The sequence below is a fragment of the Malaclemys terrapin genome, chromosome 6 (genome assembly GCF_027887155.1).
Source record: "Malaclemys terrapin pileata isolate rMalTer1 chromosome 6, rMalTer1.hap1, whole genome shotgun sequence".
Classification (NCBI taxonomy): Eukaryota; Metazoa; Chordata; order Testudines; family Emydidae; genus Malaclemys; species Malaclemys terrapin.
The window spans coordinates 116,583,911-116,605,773 of NC_071510.1; the positions used below are offsets into that span (position 1 = coordinate 116,583,911).

General features: G+C 39.0%; 1 protein-coding gene across 1 annotated transcript in view; it reads right to left on the reverse strand.

Moving 5' to 3' along the window:
• DCC (DCC netrin 1 receptor) overlaps nt 1-21,863 on the reverse strand; it is a 943,937-nt gene that overhangs the window by 442,599 nt on the left and 479,475 nt on the right. The window lies entirely within an intron of this gene.

Genomic DNA, 21,863 nt, shown 5'->3' on the forward strand with positions numbered 1-21,863 from the left:
CTCCATATAATGTTATGATACTCAAGAGATTTTTTTTCTTTTTTCCATAGTTTATTGAAAACAATTACCACAGTGAATACTGCAAAAAGCAGCAACAGTAAAGCCCTATCCACAGAAGCTACATTGGAGTAAGACTTCTATTTCTGTAAAATATCAGCAGTGTCTTATTAACAGTATCTAAATTAAAAAAATACAATACATGGGAAGTTATTTCCCATGAGCATGCATGATATGCTGTTGTTGCAAGAAATAGCTTAAAATATATTGCTTGTTTCATACCGAGTTCTAAAAAGCCAATATTCAATAAAAAAAAATCTCACCCCATTGAAAAACATCTTTTAATAACTATACCATGGTACTCACACCTTTAAGGCTACTACATGGATTTTGCATATTTGATGAGAGCAAAATCTTCGAAACAGTGCTTAAATCATTTAACGGCTGTCATTTCTCCAGCTAAACACCCCTTCTCATACTCATAATATCTGACTGGCTTTGTGACACAAGTCACCATTAATTGCTCCCTTCTGCAGTGCACTGAACCTTTATACTCTTTGGTGCCGTAAGTTCAAGTCCCAAATGGAATCTCAAATTCACAATAAGACAGCAGTGGACTTGGGGACTCCATTTCCCTTGACATCAGGTCTTTCTCCTTAGTGAAGAAGAGGGAAGGAAGCAATTGGAACCAGAATTGTCCCAATCAGCTTAAGCTTGCCTCCTCCATATAACCGAACAAGGAGGAAGTTTTAATAGACATCAGCCAAGACAAAGGCTTCCAGTGTCTCCTATTGATCTCCCCGATGTTAGTTTACAAACATGATATAAGCATTATAAAAACAAACATTTGAGAGAATATAAGAAGGGACTGAAAACAGCAGTTTGCATCATTTGCTTGCCACATGAGGATTTTGGGGAAGTGTGTATTTCTCAAGGGTACCTGGGAAAGTGTGTGAAAACTATATATATTTAGCAAATAAGGACTGCATTTCCTATATATTATTGTATCTCATGAATAGCAAACAGCAGAGACTCATGACCAGCTCAACGTCATCCACACTACCTGCTGGAAGTCAGTGAAAATGCTCCTTATGCAAGAAGATAATGTGGTCCCGTGGTTAGAGCCACGGACTGCATTCAAAACTATTGGACTCTATTCCTAGTTCTTATACTAATGTGTTGTGTAATCTCTCTCTGTGCAGCAATAAAATGTAGATGTTTGGTTCCCACCTCTGAAACCAGTTTGAGTCCTACAAATGCAAACTTATTATCTAACGTTGTCGTCGGTGGTGGGGAATTTAAGAGAATTTAATGGGAATTTACATGGGCGTTGGGTACCTAACTTAACTTTGTGCCTTTAAAAATCACCCCCTAAATAGTTAAGTATTATTAGTAAATTAAATGCTTGCTATTTTTTAAAATTATAATGATACAATGTTCATTTTAGCAGCATCATTAAAGTTTATATGTATTAAAGCAGACCCAAAACTGAAGCATAAAAGTCTAATATGCAGTCACTGAAAGCCAAAATTTCAAATGTAACTCAACTATTAACAGTAAATTTAAATCACTTCCAAAGGAAAAGGAAGAGATGGGAGATAGAAGACAGCAGCATCTGATGATGGGAAGAGGTGTAAAGAAGAACAACAGTGGTGATTCCCTCTCCCAGTAGACCTTGTCTTTATAAACACACTAAAATCAACTATATTAAAAATACACATACAGCTTGGATCAGCTGCCTTTTATTCCCAAAACAGATAAATAACTGTCAGTTGTGACGAAGCTAGTAATGCATAGCACAGGTTTATAGCATAAAAAAAAAAACCATTCCCTGACGTGGACGCAGTCTGAAATTGAAATGTTTTGATTCACAAGTAGACAAGATTGTAGAGCTGGGCTCATGTTGCTGGCACGTAGTTTTCCAGGAGCATGCAGGGAGGCAAGAGAACTGGGCAGCTGATGTTGGAGTGCAGATTCAAATAAAGTAACAGTAGAAATTTTTATAGATCATGGATTGGGTGTATGAGGGACTCAGGGCACAGGGTTGGGGTGCAGGGAGGGGTGCAGCAGGGGGCTCAGGGCAGGGAGTTGAGGTGCAGGCTGCAGGAGAGGTTCGGGGTGCGGGCTCTGGCCTGGCGCCGCTTACCTGGAGCAGCTTCAGGGTGGCAGCAGTGCCACACCGCTAGGCTCCCTGCCTGCCCGGGCCCCGCGCCACTCCCAGAAGCAGCCAGCACCATGTTCCTGTGGCCCCAGGGGAAGGGGGGGCAGAGGTTTCCGCGTGCTGCCCTCTCCTGCGGATTCCACACTCGAAGCTCCCATTGGCCGGGAACGGGAAACCGCAGCCAATGGGAGCTTCAGGTGTGGAATCCGCAGGCGAGGGCAGCACACGGAGCCCTCTGTTCCCCCCTCCCCCAGGGGCCGCAGGAACGTGGTGTCGTCCGCTTCTGGGGGCGGTGTGGGGCCCGCAGCACCACGGGGGTAGCAATCCTGCAGGCCTGAGGGGCTGGATCCGGCCCGCGGGCCGTAATTTGCCCATCCCTGGTCTAAACCAACAGTGACAGTTTGGATCACATGTTGTAACTCATCACTGTACCTGTTATAAAACATGAGTTCCACTTAAATTGTCCACGGGCTCAGATTTTCAAAGATAAGAATTCCTCTGTTCCTCCCCCGCCCACCACCTCGAAAATCCTGCATCTCTCTACTAGATCCTTTGGTACCATCTGCTTACATAAGGAGCAGTGGTTTTCAAACTATGCCTAAGATTTCCCAATGGTCTGTACCTCCATTTAAAATTTTTTAGGGGTCTGCTAATGAAAAAGATCCAAAACCACTGCTCTCGAGACAGTGTCAGACAAGAATAGGGCATGTGTTACCTCATTGAACATGCTACAACACAATGCTTCCAAAATATGAAAGACAGTGAAAATGTTTGCAAGCTTGTGAGTGACCTCCCCTTTCACTCTCAATTGTGTCAATGTCTAGTAGTTAATTAGAGAAAGCAGCCTAATAAATGATGGATTTAGTTTAAAAGGAAAAGCAATTCCAGTATATAAGAATAGTGAGTCAATGATGCTAAGACTGACACATTGCTGTGTGATAAAATGCAGCAGTATGATGTGAATGTTACCTGCAGAAAACCTAACAATGAAGGAGAAAATAAAAAGCAAAACAATGAGAGAAAAATATAATTGGACTATTTGCATTGATAATACCAGGAAACAGAACATATAAACTAGAAAAAAAGACACACTTAGGGAGAAAAAACAAAATATTATTTTTTAAATGGCCAAGTGGATTTATTTTCTATCAGGAAAAAAATTCATATTGCATGGAATAGGCTCCAAACAGCTCAGATATACAGTGTTTGGTTATGGGAGCAAATCATAGGCCCCAGATCTCAACTCCCTCCAAACTCTGGAGCACTTTGCAGCTAGCTACACACTTTTTAAAAAGCTGAGAGGGGGGAAAAAATCAGCTCCAAAAAACGCTAAACATTTTTGGAAGTGTGGACCTGATTCTGGTCTTTGCGGGTCAGACCCAATATCTCAGTTTGTAATACCAAATATCCAAAAATAAATATTACATTGAAGTTATAATTCCTTTCTTATAACGATCCAAAATGACTTATAACCCATCTGTTCCTATTACCTTCATTCGTAAACCTCCATCTAAGAGGACAAACCTTCCCATAATCCACAACTACAAAACTAATTTAGATAAGAATTTTTAGGTAGATTTTAATTTTAGCAATAGATTCTCAAAGTCCTTGTTTGCATCTATTCCTATTGCATTGCTTCCACCACTTGAGAGCACAGAGGAGTGTATCAACAGAATAAAGAGAACAAAACATGTCTTGTTAATGATTAATTTTTTTTCTAAAAACCTCCCATTGATTTTACTATGACTTCTGGAGTGAGGGCAGGGTCTTGGTCCTGAATCAGCAAAAGATTTTCCTCTGATACCTTCAACAAAGCTAGTTAAGCACTGAATACATGTAGGCAGAAGTCCAATTTGTGACCGTGTAATAAATCACCTATACGTGGATCACTCAAACTGATGGTGTTCAATATATTGACCATACAAACATGTTGTACTTAGCCACTGGGTGGAGTGCACAGTGTGGGATGCAGGGGCATCTACACAGGAGAGTATCCTGTGCTTGTGACCCTCTGTGTAGAGCCAGGCACAGCTGCAATCGCTTTGTTTGCCTGGAAACAGGGACTACTACCAGTTCCACAAGACCCAGAGAGGAGACAGGTTCCAAGCCATGTCTCATTCTGCACCAGTCCGCAGAGCTTGCCAGATTTGCAGGTTGGGTTCAGTGGATGTGCTTGTGCTTCCGAACACCTATGAATTCCAGGAAAGATTGTACCTGCCTCAGTTTCCATAGGGTGATATGACTCAGTGTGGCTCCCACACTGCAACCTGAAACTATAGTCATAAGATTCAAGTGGAATCTTCAAATGAAACATACAATGGTCACCATCTCTGATGACATAATGGGGATTGAACAAAGGACCCTCCAGAGCTAAAAGCATGAATTTCTAAAACTTAAGCTAAAAGGTCAAGGTTTTGTTAGGTAGGACTGTAGCAGACTCATATCCTGTGTGGATTGGGCACAGAGGGGGATTGTAACACTGGGTTCAACATGCACACAGAAAGCACAAGAGAACTACTAAATTCATCCTGGTTATGTAGCAAATCCCGAACTACTGACCAAATATAGGGTTTGGTTCATTTTAATCCAGAGACTGAAATTGTGCCCACTCTAATGAGAAAAATCTAGTACTCCAGCACCTTTCAACAAGTGATCTTCTGTGATACAAATCCAATTGAAAAATCTCCCAAAGAAAAAACAAAATCCCTCCAAGAAGAAAAAAATTATCATATATGCACTATCTTCATAGTTATGTTCTCCATTCAACCTCGAGCTTCTGCTTTCTATTATTTTAAATGTTTATGTTCCCCAGTAGATATCACAAAATAATTGCATTTGTCTCCAGGGGATATTTTTTATTTTATAATCTCTATCTTTACTTAGCCAGCCCAAATGAAAAAAGAAACCCATCACTGAGGAAATAAAAAACATTTTGGTTCATTGTATTAACCAAATTTTACCTTTTGCTGAGTTTTGAAAATAACATCTATCATGTAGATGGATGAAAATACCCCATGAAAGACACTATAGTAAAACATCTGAAAAACTCAAAACTGAGCTCCCTTCAAGAAACTCTTCCCTCAGATACTGAGGAGCAGCTCCTATTCATTTAGTGGTAGCTGTGAGTATTAAGAGCAGAATCCAGCCAATAGTTTTCATGATACCCGATTCTACTCAATTAGACTATATGCACACAATGGCACCAAAAGGGGAAATATATGCCTCTAGAGAAAAGGGAGAATGAAAGCAGTCCACCTTTACCAAACCAATCAAAGTTGTTTGGGGGATAAATGTTGCTAGTGATACTTACTTTCTTGATAGACATGGTCTGAAAGTCATGTGATTATTATTTATTATGCACCAAAAATGTGTGCTTAGATTCTGATCCAGTGTCCAGTTAAGTCAATAGATAAGATTAGAGAGAGAACTGGACAAGACTCAAATACAGATCCAGGGTCAGATTCACCACGTGGTTAGCCCACTTTTATTCCTAAATATATTGCTGCCTTGAGGACTCATCATTTTTAAAACAGAACGATCAGACAAGAATGCCTATGACTCAGAGGAAGGTGATGCGTAAATAAAATATCTATTTTATTCAAAAAATGGAGTTAGTTATGGCATCACAGGAGATAGCTTTTGTAGGTCTCTCAAGGAAGTGCATTTGCAGAAGGGATTTGAATAAAGGGAGACTAGAATTGTTCTAGAATACCTGTAAAGAAGGTGAAAGTTGGAGGATTGAGAAACAAGCCGAGGAGCGTGGAGTCTTTGACAGAGTGAAAAGGAAAATAGGTAGGATGTTTCAAGGAAGATGATCAGAGAGGGAGGCATCATTGTGCAGAGCCTTGGAGGCAAAGAAAATAATCTTGAATTTAATATGGATGATGAAGGGGAACCACTGGAGTGATTTGAGCATGGGAATGATATGGTCCAAATGACGGGCCAGGAAGATTGTTTTGGCTGCTGCCTTTAGGATGGACTGGAGGGGGAAATCATGCTCTCCTGATTATGTTAATAGGCATCACTGTGCCGGGGCCTGGGTCGTTTCCCAGTAACAACTTCAAAACCCAGCAGGAAGCCAAATTCTGAAATAACATCAAAAATAAATTCTCGTTCGATTAGCTATTTAGATCAAAGACAACGAAGGTCAGAACTCAAGGGATTAAAGAACAAAAATTATTACTTCTTTATCACACAAAGGCTAATCCCTTCAAGACAAATATATGGGAGATTTTTTTCCCATATGTTTTTAGAAAAGGAGAAGAAAAATAAATTACGGGGAGGATTACAGAAAAGAATTATCTCTAGGATTGTCAGAGCAAAGATGCTTTTTTAGTACTTCCTCTGATCTGAATGAGTAAGATCTAAGCATTTCTAGGGCGGCCATAAAGATGACACACGTTGGAACGTATTTGCCAGCTTTCCAGCCCTGTCACTTGATTTCTCTAGCGGCCTAGAAAATGCACATACTGTGTCATGGACATACGTAGTAAAGGACTATTGTTTAACACATTTACAAGTTTAATTCAGAATGACAACACATTGCCATTCACACACTTCCTTTCTCTGCTGGGAAGAAAAAAAGAAAGTCAGTTGAAAATATAGGTTGGGTTTATGTTGGTTCCTCCAGTCTGTTTATGCTATTTTTTTTTCAACCTGACCACCAAGTTTCTGGCATTCAATATCTCAGTAAAGTGACTGACAAGCATTTATTGGGTAGTCTACAGGATGTAGCTTTGTGTTTAGGTGCCATGTTCCTCTACAGGACAATAACATATGTACAGGGAATAAGAAACTCTCCAGTTTTACTGAGAGTTAACTCCTAATTCTTGAATTGGTGGGCAGGATTTACCTCACTTGTCCCCTGTGGAAATGACAAAGAGTTCACCTCCCAAACTTTGGAGGAGCTGCTGAGGCCACAGCTGTGGGTACAAAGACCTACCTTCCACCTCCTTAGCAGCACAGTACCAACAGAGCTATTACTGATCGGGGATCTTCTATTTCAGAGAGGAAACCAGGAATCCCATCCCCAGAGCAAATGGCATTTAATAAAGCGTCATTCAATGAGAACATTTTTTTGTTCAAATCACAACACCTTAATACTTATTTAGGATACATATCACTCTAAACAGGAAGCATCAAACACACAGTACAGAAATCTTCACCACAGCAGTTGCTACCAGGTGTACACTATACTATTAGAACCCAATACTAAAATAGTAAGTATAGTATAGTACTAGTAAAATAGTAGATACTGTATTGACAGCTGGTACTAAAAAGTATCATTTCAAAGCTGTGAAATACTTATTTTTGAACCATATTCTAAATGTTTTGTTGTTAGAACATAAGAACATCAGAACGGCCGTACTGGGTCAGACCAAAGTTCCATCTAGCCCAGTATCCTGTCTACCGACAGTGGCCAATGCCAGGTGCCCCAGAGGGAGTGAACCTAACAGGTAATGATCAAGTGATCTCTCTCCTGCCATCCATCTCCATCCTCTGACAAACAGGCTAGGGACACCATTCCTTACCCATCCTGGCTAATAGCCATTAATGGACTTAACCTCCATGAATTTATCCAGTTCTCTTTTAACACTGTTATAGTCCTAGCCTTCACAACCTCCTCAGGTAAGGAGTTCCACAAGTTGACTGTGCGCTGTATGAAGAAGAACTTCCTTTTATTTTGTTTGATATTAAAATGATCCCGATGGATCTTTAAGGTCATTGCTCATAATTAGCAATGGGTGAATCATGGGATAAATATACAAAAGTTTAGCTGCTTAAGTGAACTCTCTGTTCTATTATCTGCACATTTGTACAGCGCTTCACAAAATGGGGCTTTAATCTTGGTTGGGGTCATAAGGTGTTGCTGTCATATAAATAGTAATAATAAAGGTAATCCAAAATCTGGAAGTTGAAGCTAGGCAAATTGAGACTGGAAATAACATGTACACTTTTAACACTAAGAGTAATTTACCATTGCAACAATTTACCAAGGACCATGGCGAATTCTCCATCACTGACCATTTTAAAATCACGACTGGATGTTCTTCTAAAAGATCTGCTCTAGGAATGATTTTGGGTAAATTCTATGGCCTGTGTTACACAGGAGGTCAGACTAGATGATCACAATGGTCCCTTCTGGCCTTAGAATCTATGAACACATTCCTCAAAGATTACAATAAAACAACAAAAACACTAAGTCACTCTGGTCATGAGATGAATAATTCTTTTCAATTCAAAGCATCTACTGAGATAAGGCAAGCAGGAATTGACCCTGAGCATGCCAGTCCTTTCCAAAACAATCTGAGCATTATAGACCCTTACTCCATTCCACACTGAATTATTACTTAAAAAATCTTCATTAAAGTTGAAATCCAAAAGTCCTTACTCAGGCAAAACCCCCATTGAAGTCAGGGTGGCTTTTGATTGGGTAAGAGGGATTTGGCCCATTATACTTGCAGACAGCTGCCTAGATTGTGTGGGTCTGGACAAGATGCTAGTTCTAAAAATCTGCTTTCAAATATAGCAGTGCATTACACACACACATACACAACTTTTATGTGAGGTCCTTTGTGTTGTTTTTCTAAAAAAAAACATTTTTATGTGTCTTAAAGCAGATTTTAATTAAACAACCTGCTGAAACACAGTAGCTTTTGGTTGTTGCAATTTGATGGGGAACAAAAAAATTAGCCTAGTACTGCTCATTGCAATGTTAGAAAATAAAGCACAGGAGGCAATGAAAAACGACCAGTCATTTCTTTTCTCCCAGCTGATACATATCTTATTTATTCTTCCTTGTAATGTGTGAATGCTGTGCCATGCCCTATTTTGTCTTCCACCTCAATTAAAATGTAAATTTCTGCGGCCCATCTCTAATTCCAAACTGCTCCAGGCTGGGGAATTTAAACTGCTCTTAATAAAACCAACTACAGATGCTGCAATAAGATTCCTTTCAGACTGTTTGAAATCTATATTTTTAATGGTATTCTCTGTGTTACACAGTTATGTCATTGCTATGAACTTTCCCATAAAAGCAGTATCTGAAGAACTATGCATTGTAGATAAGCACTGGCAGAACTCCATACAAACATGCACACACCACTCCTTCAACAATTACTTATGGCAATTGCTCCTTTTTATACCTATAAAAAATCATAATGAAATTAACACACTTAGGGTTGTGCTCTGCATCTTCAACGTTCTCAAAACCTTTTCACAAGCCAGGATCTATAACTAATCTTTACCAAATTAAGTTTTCAATCAGTAATTAACAATCCTGCATTGGCAGGGAAATGGACTCTAACTTTATCCTTTTCTTTCCCCTCTTCTCTGAGTTCTATGATGCTGAGCTAATGACTCAGAAGGTAAATGTCACTGTCACATTTAGAAGTATGTTATGTGAAGCAGTCCTGATGGGTGTATTTTTAATTATGGAGGCTTAAAGGAAATCTACTCAGCTAACTCCAGGAAGGGCTGAAATCCAAAGTGAGGATTCAGAATTAACTCCTGTCCACCACACTGCTGTCAGTAAATTCTTGTGTGGACAAATCTTGACTCTTCCCCTTCCCCCACCTTTGCTGGCACACAAGAAACAGAGAAAATACCAAGTTCTCCTGTGCAGGGGGAGAAGGCCATGAACAAGAGATGCAGTGGTCTCCAAAACTCCTGCATACCAAAGAACAGGGCACTCTGTAGTAACAGAGTCCCAAGGTGAGGATTAGAATCCACCCATACACAGGATGGGGAACTGACTACATGGATGCACTGCACAAAATTCCACTACAGTCCAAGAACGCTCTGGTAACTGAACTAATTTACCACACAAACTTACACATAATAATAACCCATGCACCGTGCTCTACATTTCAAAGCTCTGTATAACACATGGCAGTTGTAGTGAGCGTGGAGCACCAACACCGGTATTCCACAACCTGCCAACACTTTGGAGAGGGGGCTTTTCATCCCCACAATCCCTGACCAGTTGCATAAAAATATCTAAATGAGTATTTGTGGGTTTTGACGTACATCGTGAAATGTGAATGTCTCTCCTCTCACTTCCTCTTTCATTCCCCTTTAAAAAAAAAAAACAGATTATTTGTATGACGCTCTGACAGTTCACATCAGCTTTGATATAAAAAGGAGTATACTTTTGCAATCCTTTAACTGAATGTTTGAGTGTCCAACACACTGTGACCATTCGGCACTGTCAACCTTCCCTATTGGCCTAATTCATAGACAGTCTGTGAAACAATCATTACATTTGATCACTCTAATGCCTCTTCAAATGTATATTTGTCATCTTCTTTCCATTCCATTAACATTTTGTATGCATTAGCTCCAGCGGATCTCATGCCACTGAATTCTACCATGGACAGGTCTGAGGGCTTGAGAAGTCTTTGGAAGATCTCTGTAGAGTACAGCTGACCTTACAGCATCTACAGATTTTTGGAAGTTTTAAGAAAAGGAAATGGAAAATGTCTGTGTTACAAATATTTATTCATTTCTGCTTTGAATTTGCTTTCACCTACTGTTCTGACAATATCTCAGCACGGAGAGAACAAAACCAATCAACCAATTCTGTAAGGCACCAATTCATGGTCATCTCCAATTCAAGAAAATCAGGCCACTTTGATTTAGGTGCCTATTGCCAAAATTTAGACATCCAAGTTTAAATATTAAACTCAATGTCCACAGTGTTACACCAAAGTCCATTCATACAGTTTGCTTCCAATTTATTAGTGAGTCACCTAGACCCCAAAGTGAGTTAATGGAAGAGGCTGCATTAGAAGCCAGGACTTCCCATCTTCTATTCCCATGTTTAGCCCACTAGACCAAAGTAGTTTGTAAAGGTCCACTATTTATAGTATAACAGATAAAAATTATATTATAAAATTATAAAAAGATTATAAAAATAGCCACTTAAAAACATGATGCATATGGTGTGGCTGACAACACCCTTGCTGATCTTCCAACCAGAGACACCATGGCAACTGCAGTGGAGATCTTGGTGCCAGTTGGAAACGGAGTGCACAAGTGCAGTCCAGGGTCTGTTGGCTGCTCATTAGAGGGAGAAAGAAACATAAGTGGACTGGGCTCTTCTCAGAGTTTTCAGGGCTAAAGAAGGAAATGACACTAAGTAGCTGAAAAAAGAAAGAAGAAAAGTCAATGTGAAGGGGCAGGTATAGACAGAAGGCATGTTCCCACCCCCATTGAGTTTGTCATTGAGCATGGGGATGACTGGGTTCAAACTAATTAAAATGAAAAACACATGAAGCAATCATGTAAGGAAAGGCAGAGTAAGGAGATTTATAGATGCAAGAAGCAACACACATGCATTGGAAGAGGATCAATGCAACCAGTGTAGATGGAAAGAATTGTCAGAGGAGCCCATCAACCCACTGCTACTTCCTCTGAAATCACACAACTAGAAAGGTGTCCTATTACTTCATTTGAGCAGACAAGTTTGGAAATCATGGTTGGGATTGTAGTTTTGCTGGACACTAAAACAGCCACCTTTAAAAAAAAATTGAATTCTGAAGCCGAGGCATATTGATCCCTCTTCTTGACCTGACAAAGCATACCCCGTTCCCACAGTAAAGCCAAAAAATCTGTGTAATTCATTAAATGTTTCAGGAAAGACAATTGTAATAAGGAGCCAGAAGCAAGCAGTTAGATACCACTAAACCCCACCTGCACACAAAAAGAGAAGATCAACAAGGCACCCAAGATGACAACTATGTAATTATACACAGGGCTCCATGGACACTGAGAAACAATGAGATCAAAATGAGGCAGGAACTCCTCATAGAAACATTAATTTATTTAATCACCATAGAACAGTCTTCATTCTTGCTCTCTCCCTCCACATACAAACACACACATTTGTGGATCATAGTTGAACATACTCATTGACATGAAATCTATACTATTTATAGGGACTGAAGAAATGTGTTATCTCAAATGGCACTGTAAAATCAAACTGAAAAACTCACAAACATTTAAAGCTGAAATAATTAAAACCATTTATAAAAGTTACCACACAGTAGTGTCTGAGATACCAAAGTTTCCCCTATAATTGGAACAGGAGATATCCATTGGTAAGTGTGTAGTAACTGTAGGCCAACATTGAGTTTTTAATAGCAATCAGTGAATTTTATTTTTAAGGAGATGTATGAAAGGGGCTTCATGTGCCATCTAAGGGGAACATATAGCAGACAGATTAGCTGAGAATATTTAATGACAGAAGAGGACCGACAACATGGAATTCTAAACATAGAGGGACTGCTTTGCTTCTCTGGAAGTTGAACTAGTCTTACTCAATTCCAAAATACACAGTCCTGAACCTTTCATTGTTAGTGTAACTACTGTTAAGCTCATACACCAGACCCGGGTTAATTATTACCAGCTTCTATAAAAAGCCATTTAAAACTCCAGTTCTGTAGTCCATATGTGTCACCCTATATTTGCAGTCAATCATCATAGGAAAACTGAAATAGAACAAAGGGCAGAGATTTGTGGATCAACATTTTCATTATTCTTTTTTAAATGTATACAGCAACATGGTGAGGTGAGTGTTTTGAATGCATTTGTGTTTCCATTGAGTTCATCAATGTGATATCTGAGCATCTGACAAAATTTAATGAATTAATCCTCATAACACCCCTGTGGAGACAAGGAAATGTTACTCTTCCCAATGTGTAGGTGAAGATACAGAGGGCTAGATTCTCAGGTGGTATAAAACCCCAGGGTAGCTTTGCTGTATTCAATCAAGCTGCACTGATTTACAGCAGGCGATAATTTGGCACACAGAAATTAACTCTCTTCCCAGAAATCAGAGCCAGGTATGGGAATTTTGAGTCCCAGTTTTGTGCCTTAACCGCAAGATCAGCACTCTTTGAAAATGCATGTTCTTTTTCTCCCAAGACACTTATGGCAAAGGAGCCATTTGTGCATTTCATGTCAATATGGAACTTTTTAATCATTTTCATAGTTTTTATTTGCATGCCACCTGCTATAAATATAAGTTCTGTTGCTACTGTTGCCCTATCACTAGCTCTTTCCTGGGCTAATGCCAAGAAAAACAACAACAAAGAACTATAACCAGCCTAGCAGCAGGCTACACTGCCAATTGGGAAACCTGATTTCCACTGGGGATTCAGGCTCTGAAATGCCAAACCAGAGAAAATAGAGCTCATAATTGAGGTGGTACTTTCAGCTCCCATCCATTGGGATAAGGAGCATCTGTAGATCTCCTGGTGCCCCTTCCCAACCATTCCAGAAGTATTATTAGCAACAAATTTGGAAGGAAATATTCATCTGCATTCTCAGTCAAGGAAAAGGTACATTAGACATCACCAGCATTCTGTATGTATAAATTAAGAGAGGAAATAAAACAAAAGCAATACATAAATCAGGTTCTCAATCAATCTCAAATTGAGAGAGAATTTGTTGAGCATGAATTCACACAATATTTTTCCATGAAAATAATCTCAACAGTCAAGATGGACTTTTTGAACATGGGCATCAAAAATTCCAAGTATTTTATTTAAAAATTAGTTGTGGGGCTGGTGTTAATAGATCCTTCTACTGCTGAATTTCTCTTGAATTTTGTTCAGCCCTTGAATCACAGTCTGACATTTTTAAATAGATACATGAAATGGTCTTGTCAGTAGCTTATCGCTTTTGAACAACTGTCTTGGTAGTCAAACCAGAGCTAAACTGCTTCAAAACATGGGGCAATGAAGGAACAGACTGAGTTTATAAAGACACTCCAAAATTTATAAGAGGAACCAAACTTTTAATTGTTTTTGTGGGGGGAGAGGGGAGAGCACAGGCATTCGCATTTGCCACTTTGGCCAGTGGTGAAATTTCAACACCGTAATTTGTTTATTTAAAAACAAATTATCCTCAAAGGGCAACAAACTGGCAAATATTTCATCCATAAAAACAAGTTGTGGTTTCCAGCCTGCACACACTATTGATATGCAACAATAAAAAAGTTAAACATATTGTGAAAGCAGAAAAAACACAAGCTTTTTACCCAAGCGGTGAGGACATTTCTCACAGGTCTATTTGCTTTCCAGGCGTTCATCTTTAATCTGTTTCAGTTTGATTGTGACACCACAAGATTTTGAACTTAAGTTTCTTCAGGTTATTGATTTTCATTCCTGAAATTCAGTGATTTATTCCCAGTCACTACTAGTTAGATCAATATATTGGGGAACCAAAAGCCATATTCTATGGACCTTAAAATGAGAGAAAAAATGATAAACATGACTTCTCAAATGGGTTTTTATTAAGTCTGTTCATGCAACACAGGGTGGATAACTTCTGTAAAATTTATGAACCAAGACCACATTCCTAAGAACATGCAGCAACTTCAGAAAGATGCCTGTGAGCGTACTCTATGTTAATTATCAGGCTTGCCTCATAAATGACTAGAGTTTCCAACATATCTGCTCAAGGACAATCTACTGCAATCTTTAGGTCTCTTCTCTTTGTGTCTTGTTGGAAACCTTTAAGCTTCTTTTCAAATCTTTTAATGTTACCAAACCTATTGCATCTTTTGGCTTGTAAACTGTTTGAAGCTCTTTCAGACTTTTTTTGTTGTTGTGCGTTTATATACTAATTAACACAATGGGGTTCTGTCCTAGGAAGTTTTCATCTCAGAAGTTTTCCTAAGTCTCTACAATTTAATTAGTTAATTGAGATAATTAGTGAAATTTGTGAACACCTGCAATAGATAAGTTGTTATATTGTCTACTGGCTCAGCATAATCCTCACTAAGAATAGCCTTTTGTCACAATTTTCTATGACATGACTAATTTCACAGCCTCGGGAACATTTTCTCATGATCTCATCCCAACTTCTTGTCACTGTCTCCAGTTTAGAAAAGAAAAGTGCTGCATGTGTCCAGGGAAATAACTTGAGGTGGGCAGGGCTGGCTCCAGGCACCAGCTTAACAAGCAAGTGCTTGGGGCGGCCAAGGGAGAGGGGCGGCACCTGCAGCAATTCAGGGGCCGCAGGTCCCTCACTCCCTCTAGGAGCGAAGGACCTGCCGCTGAACTGCCGCCGCCGATCGTGGCTTTTTTTTTTTTTTCCCAATTGCAGCAGCCGATCGTGATCGCGGCTTTTTTTTGGGCGGCAGAAATGCTGGAGCCAGCCCTGGAGGTGGGACAATCAGAAAATCCTCTCTCTCTGAAGGGGAAAAACAAACAGACCCTGATACAACAATACTAGCTGGATGAATGTCATCCACTGTGACAACTTCCACCAAGTAGGTCTTTTCAGTTGAAAACACCTCCCTATGGATCTGAAGAAGGGTATTCCCCTACACACAAACACACACACACACACACACACACACACACCTCCCTGTTTTGTTTGTTTGGTTAAATTTAAGCCTTTCCCTAATCCTACAAACATCTTTTCAATGCAAGCCCAGTGGTCACTGTCAATCTTATCTGATTATTTACAGGCTGTTGCTTCCCTAAATGGCATGCTGAAATGGGGCAGCCTTCTGAAAATCAATCGTAAAGTTCTCTGAGACATCTTCAGACAAGCAATATATGGGACCCTGTCTCTCTCTGAAGTGTGACTGAGAAATGTTTCTGCTCTGCCTTGCACAATCTAGTTTCTCTTTGTTGGGGAACTCATGAAAGAAGAAGTCAGCTCCACTCAACAAGATGTGCAAGAGTTTAATCTGCCTCTCAATGCAATGAGTTGTTGACTTCATCAGTTATATACTGGAGTCATCAGACTTCTCTCTCCTGCCTGGGTTAGGTATCCTTTTACTTCTGACTTACTGAGTACAGTCTCATTTTAGTAAATTATACTTACGTCCTTCCACACAGTGAGTTCTGCAATATCAAAATCTGAAAAGGGAAAGACAAAGTTTCCTACTGAATTACTTTGTTCACCTCTTGAAATGTTATTCACAAATATCAATTTCAACAGGCGCTTGTTTTCCATAGCTTTCCATTGTAGCAGGAGCCAGATGACCATACAATCTTCATTCCAAAAGCCATGGGAAGCTTGCTGTCCAGCAATGCATTATTCAGAAAGAGAGACCAATCAACATATAGTCAGGTTTGAGACACCTTGATACCAAACATGAAAGCACCCCGGGCAATTTAATACTATCTTGAGCGAGGCAGCTGTCTTTTGGCTGTATCTCTCTTCTAGATTTCTTTTTTCTTCCTCTCCTTTCCCCCATTTTAGTGTTTTAAGAAATGTAGGGCTGGAAGGAATCTCAACAGGTCACCTAGTCCACTCCCTTGCACTAAGGCACAATTAAGTATAGCTACACCATCCCCAGCAAACATTTGTTTAACTTATTCTTACAGGTTCACAATGAAGAGGATTACAGTCTTCCTAGGTAACATATTCCAGTGCCTTATCTATCTTTATAGTTAGGGAAAACTTTCTAATATCAAACCTAAATCTCTCTTGCTGCAAACTAAGCCAAACATTTCTTATCCTACCCTCAGTGACCATGGAGAACAATTGATCATTTTCCTCTTTATAACAACAACTTCTTTACACATTTGAAGACTGTTATGTCCCCTCTCAGCCTTCTCTTCTCAAGATTAAACATACCCAGTTTGTCAACCTTCTTTAGAGGTCATGTTTTCTAAACTTTTTATTTTTGTTGCTCTCCTTTAGACTCTCTAATTTGTCCATATCTTTTTACAGTGTGGTTCCCAAAACTGGACATAGGACTCCAGCTAAGGCCCCACCAATGCTGAGCAGAACTGACCAAGTACCTCCTGTCTTGTGTCTTAAATTTAACACACCTGTTAATATACCCCAAAATGATATACGCCTTTTTTGAAACTGCATCACATTATTGACTCATTCAACTTGTAATCCACTATGACCTCCAGGTCATCATCTGCAGTACCACTGCCTAGTCAGGTATTCCCCATTTTTAAATGTGCATTTGATTTTTCCTTCCTAAGTTTAGTTCTTTGGACTTATCTTTATTGAATTTAATTTTGTTGATTTCTGGCCAATTTGTCAAGGTCATTTTGAACTCTAATCGTGTTCTTCAAAGTGCTCGCAACCACTCCCAGCCTGGTACCAAATATCAGAGGGGAGCTGTGTTAGTCTGTATCCACAAATCAACGAGGAGTCCGGTGGCACCTTAAAGACTAACAGGTTTATTTGGGCATAAGCTTTTGTGGGTAAAAAACCCACTTCTTCAGATGCATGGATCTGAAGAAGTGGGTTTTTACCCACAAAAGCTTATGCCCAAATAAACCTGCTAGTCTTTAAGGTGCCACCGGACTCCTCCCAGCTTGGTGTCATCTGCAAATTTTATAATTATACTGTCCACTCCAAGTCATTTTGAATATATTGAATAGCACCTGATCCAGGACAAACCCCTGCAGGACCCCACTTGCTAAGTCCTTTTTTTAAAGCAAACCAAAAATAACTACTCGACACCATCTCTATACCACATCACATTCAAAGGCAACACTGGCTTTCATATTCAAAGTAGTATTTCTCCTTACTTTATTAAGGCAATGCAGACATTAGTATACATTCCTGTAGGTCAAAGTATTTTCAATTACAGAGGAAAAATGTGAAATCTTTCTCTACCTGATATAATCTATAAGGTGCTGATCACTCAGAGCATTTTAAAGATAATTGGCATTCTGCAAGCATCTGAGTTCTTTGGTTGTTTGGGGGAAACCGTATAACAACAGGGTAGTAGATAGAGATGAAATGAGGTCCTGGCTTCTACTCTGATTTCTCTGATTTGACGGTGGTTGGATTTTGTTTAAGGTAGGGCTTCTGAGTATAGTATTATTTGTGTGTGTGCTTTTTTTTAATTACAGGGCTCCCAGAATCTTTGTGTGTGCACCTCCTTTTTATCATTTTACAAATCCAAATACATAAAATGTTGTGCCCAATTACTAGGCCAGCTGGAAGCTCAAAATGTCTGTGAAGTTTTGCACCTAATTTGTGCACACAATTAAGATCATATAAGCAATTGTACCTAATTAGCCATCAATTGTGTTGCACGATCTACCTTTATCTTTATATCTGTTCTCATATAATACATTTTAGATTTCACTCCATGCAGAAGACAAAGAAGATACTCACTTTGATAGATGGACATTCAAAGTCAGCTAGTTAGGGCTTCTGCTTTTTCGGGTTTGTTTTTTGCAATATTTAAGTTCTATGTAGATATTCAAAAATCAGGAGAGGAGGGGGCTGATGCTCTTTCTTTGTATGAACTGTAATAAGTAATGTGTATATATATATATTATACTATATACATTACTCTTGAGAGTAGTATATACTGCCTCACACATACCACTTGCAATGGCATTGCATGCTCTAGAATCTCTTACTTATGAATCAAGGGAAAAAATGATACAACATTATAAATACAAACACAATATCTGACAAATATCAACATTCTCCTTCTCATTGAAATACTTCCTGTTTCTCGGGGATGAAAATTTAAGACTTCAGTAAGCCTTTTTTTTTTTTAAGCTACTATAGCACATAGGGACTTACAACATATTTTCCCTCTGCCTTATTATACAAAACAGCTGCCCCGAGTACTAAACAAAGCAATAAAAAAAGAAGCAATAGCACCAGGGCCTCATAAAAGCAGGACAGTCCTATTGGTGTGGTAAGAGTCAAGCAATTCTGCATGCATGTCATTATAGTACTAAATTTTAACATTACGCATCACAATCAGAGATGTATTGGCTATCACATACCCCATGCAACTGGTACTTCAGAGTCCTTTCCAAGGTCTGAGATAGGGTGAAGAAAAAGATCTGTCAAACATTTCTACCCATTAGGCTTCACACAAAAAAGTGTGATAAAATTCCCCTTAGGAAAGTACAATAACTTTTGTAATTTTTTTTTATTACAAAAGCATTATTTTCTAGTACTGTAATAAACAAACAAATAATTTGCGTGGCACTATAACTTAAGTATGATATTATAAAAGGTCAATTTTCTTTTTAAAATGTAAAGGTCTTGCTGAATAGCTTTAATTTTCTTTTAAAGCCTGGAGAATCTGAACCATCTCAAAAGGCAGAGAACGCAAAGTAGTGTGGTGTCTGTATCAATTTTTCAAATTCAGTTTCTGAAAATTCTGACATCATATCTGGTTTCTAAAGATTTTCCTGAGCATTACTAGTGAAAGGGATACATTCTCCCAAAGTAAAAATGTAGTAATTCTATCAGCTTAGCTGGAGTCACTCCAGATTTACTCTGATGGAATCATGAGCAGAATTAGATCCAAAGTGTTCATTTCTTCTTGGGAATGAATTGAAACAACTTTGATTTGTGAATTGTGTAACAATTTTTGTGTGTAATAAGCTCTAGGTACAGTGTTCAGAATAGTGCAGAACTACTTAACAGCTCATTCATATAGAGGCATGTGTTCTGCTTAGAAATAAAAATGTTTCAAATAAAATGAGAACTGACTTGCGGAAGTCCTTTCTGTTTGTTTCCTGAGGCAACAAAACCATTTCAGTTAGTAGCAATGAAAAGCTGAGACCAACTGAGTACAGAGTTGTAAAGGCATTCCATAGCTCAATATGCCCTTAACTCAAAATATCAAAGTATCTCAGAAACATATCTTCAAATGTAAAATAGGGCTATCAAGCGATTAAAAAAATTTTTTTTAATCGCGCGATTAATCGCACTGTTAAACAATAATAGAATACCATTTATTTAAATATTTGTGGATCTTTTCTACGTTTTCAAATATATTGATTTCAATTACAACACAGAATACAAAGTGTACAGTGATCACTTATTTATTTTTGATTACAAGTATTTGCACTGTAAGAAAAACAAAAGAAATAGTATTTTTCAATTCACCTAATACAAGTACTGTAGCGCAATCTCTTTATCATGAAAGTTGAACTTCCACATGTAGAATTATGTACAAAAAAACCTGCATTCAAAAATAAAACAATTTAAAATTTTAGAGCCTGCAAGTCCACTCAGTCCTACTTCTTGTTCAGCCAATCACTCAGACAAACAAGTTTGTTTGCGTTTGCTTCTTGTTTACAAAATCACCTGAAAGTGAGAACAGGCATTCTCATAGCACTGTTGTAGCCGGCGTCAAAATATATGTACTTGCCAGATGTGCTAAAGATTCATATGTCCCTTCATGTTCCAACCACCATTCCAGGGGACATGCGTCTATGCTGATGATGGGTTCTGCTCAATAACAGTCAAAAGCAGTGTGGACCGACGCATGCCAAGCAGCCCACCATGCTGAAAGCAAGAGGGAGGAGAAGGGGGAAGCAGAGGGAGCACATGGATCACTTCTGTAGTTGGTCCTGGAGATGATCTCATCTCCCCCCATCCTGAGGACATCTCCTCTGCTCCCAGCCCCATAGAAGCCACACCCCAGCTGGCAAAGAAAGCATTTGTGTTGCTTTTGGTTTCAGGAACTGACACCCACTATTTCAGTGAGAGAGCACTAGCCAAGTACAGCACCTAGCCTGTAACATTTTAAACCATGTTCCCCTGTGCTAGATGATTAATATCATGAACTGAAGAAGTATTGAAAATATTGCTGCGAGTGGTAGGATCAGTGTGTATGCACAGGAAAGGTGGACAGCAATTTACCCAAGTGAACAAGTACAATCCAGTGCAGTTAACATTGCCCTGATTGAATATCCTTCTATTCCCACTGGTTGAACTATTCCTTCTTTCCTTTTTTTTTTTTATTATTATGAATGCAGATGCAGCACATTCAACAGTCTGCTGCCCCACATAAAGAAGATATATAGCCAAAGAGATGTTCAGAATTGTATTCAATGATGCATTTGAAGATAATGTGGCGCAGCAAAGATACAATGCAGACTTAACTACAAACACTGAATAACTATAGTTTCTGCTCTAAACCAGATCTACCAGCACCAGTGACAGATGTAATATTGTGTATGCTTTAGGAAGAAGGAGAGAGAAAACAGTGATTTAGGAAAAAGGGGCAAAAGGCAACCAAGTGGAAGATTTTGGTCTCCACTGAAGGAGAACTTTATTCTTTTAACCATGATAGCCCTTCCCCAAATCTTATACTATAGTATTTAGGAGTATTAAGAATTTTATATGTGATCTCTTGGATATAAAGGTTCAATTGCTGTCCTTACTCAAGCAAAATGTCCACGGATTTCAATCGGAGCTCTGATTGCGAATGGCAAGCAGGATTTGACCCGAAGCGTATGGATGATCTATTGAAGATGTTCTCCTTGGAATACTCTTATTTTCTACAGTCACAAAAGTCAGTCATGCCACCGTTCTGTAGCCATTCTAATCACTAGGAATCACAGGAAATTAGACATCACTCGCTAAACAGGCCACAATTCAAATTGTGCCAAGCCAGCTAAATTCTTAGGTCCAGTTAATAATTCTCAATTGGTAGCATGGGAGCCACAAAACAGTAAGATTTGATAAGATGACTAATCAGTCAGAATGTGAAAGCTCTTAAATGGAGAACTCTGGGTAAATGAAACAGTGCTTATGAAAATGAAAAGGAAGGATGAAAAAAGACTTGAGTCTGCACCAGTAATAACCCACAAGTCTCCTGTTGGAAATTGTGTTTCTAAGTAGAAACCATATTAGCATATTGCAGGAATTTCTTTGGGAAAAAATTAGTGACATGCCACTGACTAAATATTGCATCGATAACATATTAAGGTTCAAACTGAGATGT